This window comes from Heteronotia binoei, chromosome 3 (genome assembly GCF_032191835.1).
Source record: "Heteronotia binoei isolate CCM8104 ecotype False Entrance Well chromosome 3, APGP_CSIRO_Hbin_v1, whole genome shotgun sequence".
Classification (NCBI taxonomy): Eukaryota; Metazoa; Chordata; class Lepidosauria; order Squamata; family Gekkonidae; genus Heteronotia; species Heteronotia binoei.
The window spans coordinates 53,062,343-53,069,572 of record NC_083225.1 but is presented as its reverse complement, the minus strand read 5'-3'; positions in this window follow the sequence as shown (position 1 = coordinate 53,069,572).

Sequence of the window (7,230 nt, the reverse complement as noted above, 5' to 3'; positions counted from 1 at the left end):
ATGCAAGACAGTTTGCTTCACTAATCACTTTAAATTGAAAACTCTAATTTCCATTAGTCTAGTGGGGCTGGGATTCCCACCAACTTGTGGGGTAACTTTGGGGAGCCCCTGTTGGAAATCTTGTTATGTTTGCCTTTCTGTCCTTCTGAATCTGCCTTTGAATAATTGTGGGAGGTCCAGTCAGCCCGATGGGTGTTTCTTTTCCTCTGCAGAGTAGGGGCGTTTTCGCACAGACCTTAATCAGCAGCGACGCCCCTCTTCACCGCGCAGGATCAGCGCGGATTTCGCACTAATTGCCGCGGAGCACCCGGAAGAGCCGGAAAGTCCCGCGGCTTTTGCGGCGCAAACGGAAACCGCCAAAAACCAGTTTCCATTTGCGCCGCAAAAGCCGCGGGACTTTCTGGCTCTTCCGGGTGCTCCGCGGCAATTAGTGTGAAATCCGCGCCGATCCTGCACGGTGAAGAGGGGCGTCGCTGCTGATTAAGGTCTGTGCGAAAACGCCCTAGAAGAATCCACTGCAAGTTGTGTCAATCCTTGGTGGTGGGGAGGGGTCTGTGAGAGTTGTAGGCATGCTTCCCTTTCTTGTCTGGTAAGGACGGGATGCCTGCCAAGCTGTCATCATGGGGTAACTTTGGGGAATCCCTGTCAAAATTCTGGTGATGTCTGTTTTTCTGTCCTTCAGAACCTGCCTTTGGAAACTTTAGGGAGAGGAGCTGTGAGTGTAAGAGAGATGCTTGCCTTGCTTCAAGAGTCTGGCTGAGGCAGGATCGGCTCTGGTGAAGTTTCCCTGTGAGTTTGGTGTCTTTGGCTTTCCCCTGAGCTGTTCCATAGATTCCTGTGACTGTGTTATCTTTTCTAGAGTGAGCACTGGGGACACCTTTTTTTGGGCGGGGGGGAGTGGGGTTTGTAACTGGAACTCCAGAAATATAATCTGCCCCCATCTTGGAGAAATTGTAGAGAAGAGGGTGGCAGAGTGAGGTTTCCCATGTGTTTGGTGTGTATAGATTGCTTGTGGTCCAGTCTGTACACTTTTGAACCTGTGCCTGACATTTCTCCCCTAATCACTTTCCTGGCTTGACCTTAGTCCTTTTGCATTTGCAGTGCCACAGTGGCACTGGTTCTGCTGGGCACATTGTATTGGTTCTACTGGACTTGCAAAAATGCTCCCCTTCAGTTTCTACTGCAGAGACTCTCAAGGATTCTGTTCTGCTGGGCTTCTTATTGCTCTTGCTTTTTGGGCTGTTTCTCCTTCATTTGAAACAATGGGGGTACCTTCTTCGGGGGGCTGTAACTTGGACCCCGTAAGTAAGTTCAATCATCAAAAAACCTGGAGGGCAGGTAGAGGAGAGACAGCCAGAGGTCTCCTGCAAGTTTGGGATCTCTAGCATGCTGGGTGGAGTTGCACTGCATCACAAACTGCATAAACCAAACCAGTTCGTCTAGCATAAAAAAGTTTGTTATGGTCTGTGGTTCATGAACCATGCATGTCACAAACCATGAGCTGAACCAAGCTGCATTTTCCTAGTTTGTGCCCATTCCTAGTAGTGGATGGCAGTTTTGGGACCAGGAATTGAGCCTACTTTGCCAGCCTAAAAGTAGGTACCCTTGAATTTGCAGGCTTTCTGGGTCTTGTGATAGCACGGTAATTTAAAAAAAATGATCTCATCAGGAGTGATTATGGGTGCTATGCTAATTGTGTCAGAAGACTGTCCTATCTACGGTGGTTAATTCTGGAAGGTGACTTGATTTTTCCCCCCTGATGATATGGTATTATTCTGGAAATCTATTAAGTGTACTGGAATGTTTGCTAGTATCCCACAAGCTTCAGTCATCTTGTTAGGTGGTTTTAGAGCAATCTCCTGGAGTCACAAGAAAAGCCCTAAGGTTCCTGCTTACCTCATTGTGGGACAGCATCTTGTTCAATTTTGTTTTGCTTAAGGCCTTTTCAAGTTGATTTTCAGAGGTTTATGGCCCTAGAATGGCCCTATGTCAGAGAAAAAGGCCTTTGATAGCACCCTCTGGGTATGTCTAGGCAGATTTCTGCTCCATGAATACCCTAGAAATTTCCTGCCACTACCAGGATTACCCCTGGCCTGGATAACTCAGGTCAGCCCAATCTCATTAGATCTCAGAAGCTATGCAGGGTCAGCCTTGGCTAATATTTGGAAGGGAGACCTCCAAGGGATATCAGGGTTGCGACATAGAGGCAGGCAATGGCAAACCACCTCTGAAACATCTCTTGCCAAGTTTAGCTTGCTACCTAGTGGTGCATAAGGCTAAAGGAGCTAGAACTTCTGGCTGCCAGACAACCTTAGGATCTCCTGGGAGTACCACATACACTGCCGTATGATGTTGTTGTTGATGATGATGATAATAATAATAACCAGGGTTTTATCAAATAACATTTTTTTTAATCTGAGGTGCTATTACATAAGAATTTGTAGAATGTTATCCCAAATGCTTACAGCCAGTATCTTTATACATTTATATTTGGTCATTTTGCTTCACATTAAGTTTATTTTTTGTCCTTGACTCTTGTTGAAGGGATGTAACTGATTTATTTTATTCAGTCACCAGGAGACAGACCTCAGGCTAATTTACAACATACTGAAATTAAGAACAAGAGTATAATACAGAAAAGAGGGAAAAACTGCGACCCGCACTATGAATACAACCACCAAACAATTGTAAAGCAGTGATAGGGAGGGAGCAGCAATCAACAGCAAAAAAGAGTGATTCAGACAAAACTAGTTAACTTCTTGTTCAAGAAGATTGCAGAACAATCCAATAGCTAGGCTACAGCACCCTCTGTTGGGTATGAAGATGCATAACAATAACATCATGAAACTTTTCCCCCTTGCAATGAAAACACATTATTTTGGAAGCCTCTTCAGATGTTACATCCACATGAATGGGAAAACTGTTGACCATGCATGTTGGGAGCATGCAGTCCCTCCCCTCCCATGCACACAATATGCGTGGGTACAGTTTTCATGCGAATTGGTCAATACAAACATTTTCCAACTTACAAATACATGAACTGGTTTCATGCAGAGGAGTTTGGGTTCCAAGAAATATCACAAATTTTAGAATGATTTTCAGTTTCATGGCCTTTCAAGAATCCTGTGACAATAACTGGCTTTATAAGAACTCAAGGAATTGTTTTAAGAGCTGCTCAGGAGTGCTTCGACTAACCACAGATTTTTATGATATTGCTGTTTCCTTTATCATCTGACTCAAACGAAACTCAAAGGCATTAGCTCTATTTTTCTATCTACTCATTGTTACAGAATAGGAAGGAGGTGTGTCCCATTAAGGCATTCTTCAAGAATAGAAGTCTGATAACATTAAGAATTTAACAAAGTGCAATAATATTGGACTTAGAAAATCTACCAAGAACAAATTGTAGCATGACCAAGTATTTGTAATACAAATATTCAAAATAGAATGTTAGAGGAGAAACAAGGTAGTGCATCCAAGGATACTAAAAACTGCATCTAAGGATACTAAAAGAACTTGTAGATGTAATTTCTGACCATCTGGCCATTATTTTTGAGAATTCTTGGAGAACAGGTGAGGTGCCGGAAGACCAAGGCCTATGGTCCAAGTTCTATGAGGAAAGGTTGAAGGAGCTGGGGATGTTTAGCCTGGAGAGCTGAGAGGTGATATGATCACCATCTTCAAGTACTTGAAGGGCTGTCATTATAGAGGATGGTGTGGAATTATTTTCTGTGGCCCTGGAAGGTAGGACCAGAACCAATGGGTTGAAATTAAATCAAAAGAGTTTCCGGCTCAACATTAGGAAGAATTTCCTGACCGTTAGAGCGATTCCTCAGTGGAACAGGCTTCCTCGGAAGGTGGTGGGCTCTCCTTCCTTGGAGGTTTTTAAACAGAGGCTAGATGGCCATCTGATAGCAATGAAGATCCTGTGAATTTAGGGGGAAGTGTTTGTGAGTTTTTTGCATTGCGCAGGGGGGTTGGACTAGATGACCTTAGAGGTCCCTTCCAACTCTATGATTCTATGATTGGAGGTGGGCAAATGTTGTCCCCATCTTCAAAAAGGGGGAAAAGGAGGATCTGGGTAACTACTGACCCATTAGCTTGACATCTATACCTGGAAAAGTTTTAGAACAAATAATCAGTCAGTCAGTCCTGGAACATTAACAAAAGATGGCTGTGATTACTAAGAGCCAGCATGGGTTTCTCAAGAACAAGTCATGTCAGACTAGCCGTATCTTTTTTTTTTTAAAGTTACTACCTTGCTGGATCAGGGGAATGCTGTAGACATAGTTAATTTTGATTTAGTTTTATTTTGATAAGGCTTTTGATAAGATTCCACATACTGTCCTTGTTGACAAGTTGGTAAAATGTGGTTTGGATCCTGTCACTGTTAGGTGGATCAGTAAGTGGTGAACAGATTGCACAAAAGGGTGCTTGTGAAAGGGTTCCTCATCCTCTTGGAGAAGAGTGACAAGTGGAGTGTCTCAAGGATCTGTCCTGGGGCCTGTTTTGTTCAACATCTTTATAAATGATTTGGATGTAGGAATAGAAGGAATGCTTATTAAATTTGCAGATAATACTAAATTGGGAGGGGTTGCAAATACAGTAGAAGACAGAGACAGGATACAGGATGTTCTTGATAGGCTGAAAAAATTCATTCTAAAACATATAGAATGAATTTTAATGGGGATAAATGTAAAGTTCTGTATTTAGGTAGGAAAAATCCAATGCATCATTATTGGATGGGGGAGACTTGTTTTGGCAGTAGTATGTGCAAAAAAGATCTAGAGGTCCTAGCGGACCCTATGCTGAACATGAGTCAACAGTGTGATGCAATGGCTAAAAAGGCAAATGCAGTTTTGGGCTGTATTAGCAGAAGTATAGCGCCCAAATCATGTGAAGTGATGGTATCGCTCTGCTCTGATAAGAACTCAACTGGAGTACTGTGTTCCATTTTGGGCACCACATTTTAAGAAATATATAGACAGGTTGGAATAGGTCCAAAGGAGGGCGACAAAGATGGTGAGGGGTCTGGAGACCAAGCTCTATGAAGAAAGGTTGAAGGAGCTCGGTATGTTAGGCTGGAGAGATGGCTGAGAGGTGATATGACCACCATCTTCAAGTACTTGAAGGCCTGTCATTTAGAGCAGTGGTCCCCAACCTTTTTGGCACCAGGGACCGGTTTTGTGGAAGACAATTTTTTTCAGAGACCGGGGGTGGGCGCGATGGTTTTGGGATGATACAATTGTGTACATTATTTCTATTAGTTTGGTGTGGTGGTTAAGTTTGTGGACTCTTATATGAAAGAACCGGGTTTGATTCCTCACTCCTCCACTTGCAGCTGCTGGAATGGCCTTGAGTCAGGCATAGCTCTCACAGAGGTTGTCCTTGAAAGGGCAGCTGCTGTGAGAGCCCTCTCAGCCCCACCCACCTCACAGCCCAAGGAAAATTAAAATCTAATGGTCAAACATTCATTCAGCACCCACTAGATGTTCATCATACTTAATGTAACAAGAATCCATCAGGCTTCTGTTTCTAGTCCTGTCTAGGTAAAGAGAATGTACATAATTCTGTTATCAGTGAGGGCACCCAAAACAGGTGGGAAGAAAATAAACTTGCCAAATTTGGAAAATGACCCATTATGAGCAGAACTCCAAATATCCCAGTATTTGTGCTGAGCTCCTAGCAGCTTGCTGCAAAGCCAACAGTTGGGGTCTTTTTCTTTGTTTCACCAGTAGCAATGGGAATGGTTGGACCTTAATACTTTGAATTGTGCCCTGGAACTATGGTAATAACCGGTTTTAAACTGCTATGTACAAAATGCTGTACACTAGAGAACTTCCTAGAGGCTGATGATCTGCATGGCAGGAGATGATTTGAGAAGGAACCTGATCTACAGATCTTGTTCCACATGAAGGCAAGACACCAAGTGTTTATGGTGGGAAGCCAGAAATCAGTTTAGTGAAGCTGCATCCATGTTAGGCTTTGGCAAGCATACCAGTAGTCACATTTCCTTGTTTCTCCTTTCTATGGTTTTAAATTGTTGTGTCACAACTACTTTCACTTTGTGATGTTAGATATCATGTGTCTTTAGATTTCTTGTTCTTTCTTTCTCTCACTCAAGGTATGTAACACTGCCACCAGGAATTTAATTCCAATCTTATTAACCTTTCCCATAGTATTGTGCCCAAGCTCTAAGTCTCTTTCATTGGACTATGTGGTCCTGAGTATGAGACTCTAGTATTTAAATAGCATAGGACTTCAGGTTAACAATAAACAAACCTTTATTCGTACAAGAAATGTATTAGTTTCAAAATGTTTTGTAGCTTAACTCTTCACTGCTTAAAACAGTACAGGTAGTCCCGCGTGCAAGCACCGAATTATTAGCGACCCATGGGATGACATGGGTTTTCTTGCCAGACTTTTGTTAAGGGGTGTTTGCCACTGCCTTCCCATCCACACTTTACCCCCGGCAAACTGAGTACTCATTTTACCAACCTCAGAAGGATGGATGAGTCAACCTTGAGCCAGCTACCTGAATTGGCTTTCACCGGGATCAAACTCAGCTTGTGAGCAGAGTTTGGACTGCGGCACTGCAGCTTAGCACTCATTGCCACGGGGCTCTGAATAACAGTGCGTGTTATTAACTTCTGAGGTATCATACTCTTTCACTTCACAAACACTCCTCACTCTCAAATTCTCCTCTCTCTTCAGAATGTACTTTGACCAATTTTTATCTTATTTTGCCCAGTTTAATCTTTCCCTACTTAACTCAGGCTTCTATCATCTTCTGACTCTCACATAATTATAACACTTTGACCATATTAGGTTTTGACTCTCTAGCCACTATGATGTCCTCTAAGTATTTCTACTTTTCTTCTATAGAATCTTAATGCCTTTTACAGCACAGATATAGGATTCTAATCAGAAGACTGCTTCTCAGACTTTGTAGACTGCTGACTGACCACAACTGACTGTTAACTTCTGGCTGGCTGACTGGCTTCTGCCTTCTCTCTCTCCACACACACTTCTTAGCTCTGCCCATATTGTCTCAGTCACCAACCAATCACCTCACTCATTCACCCCCCTCTTTCACCTCCATTTACCCAACATTTAAAGAAATACACACTTAAAACTTTAAATCATTACATATTGTGTAGTATGTTTTGAACTGGAGGTCACAAAAGGTTGTAATTGCTGCATCTACTGAATATAAAATCAGTGAGCTAG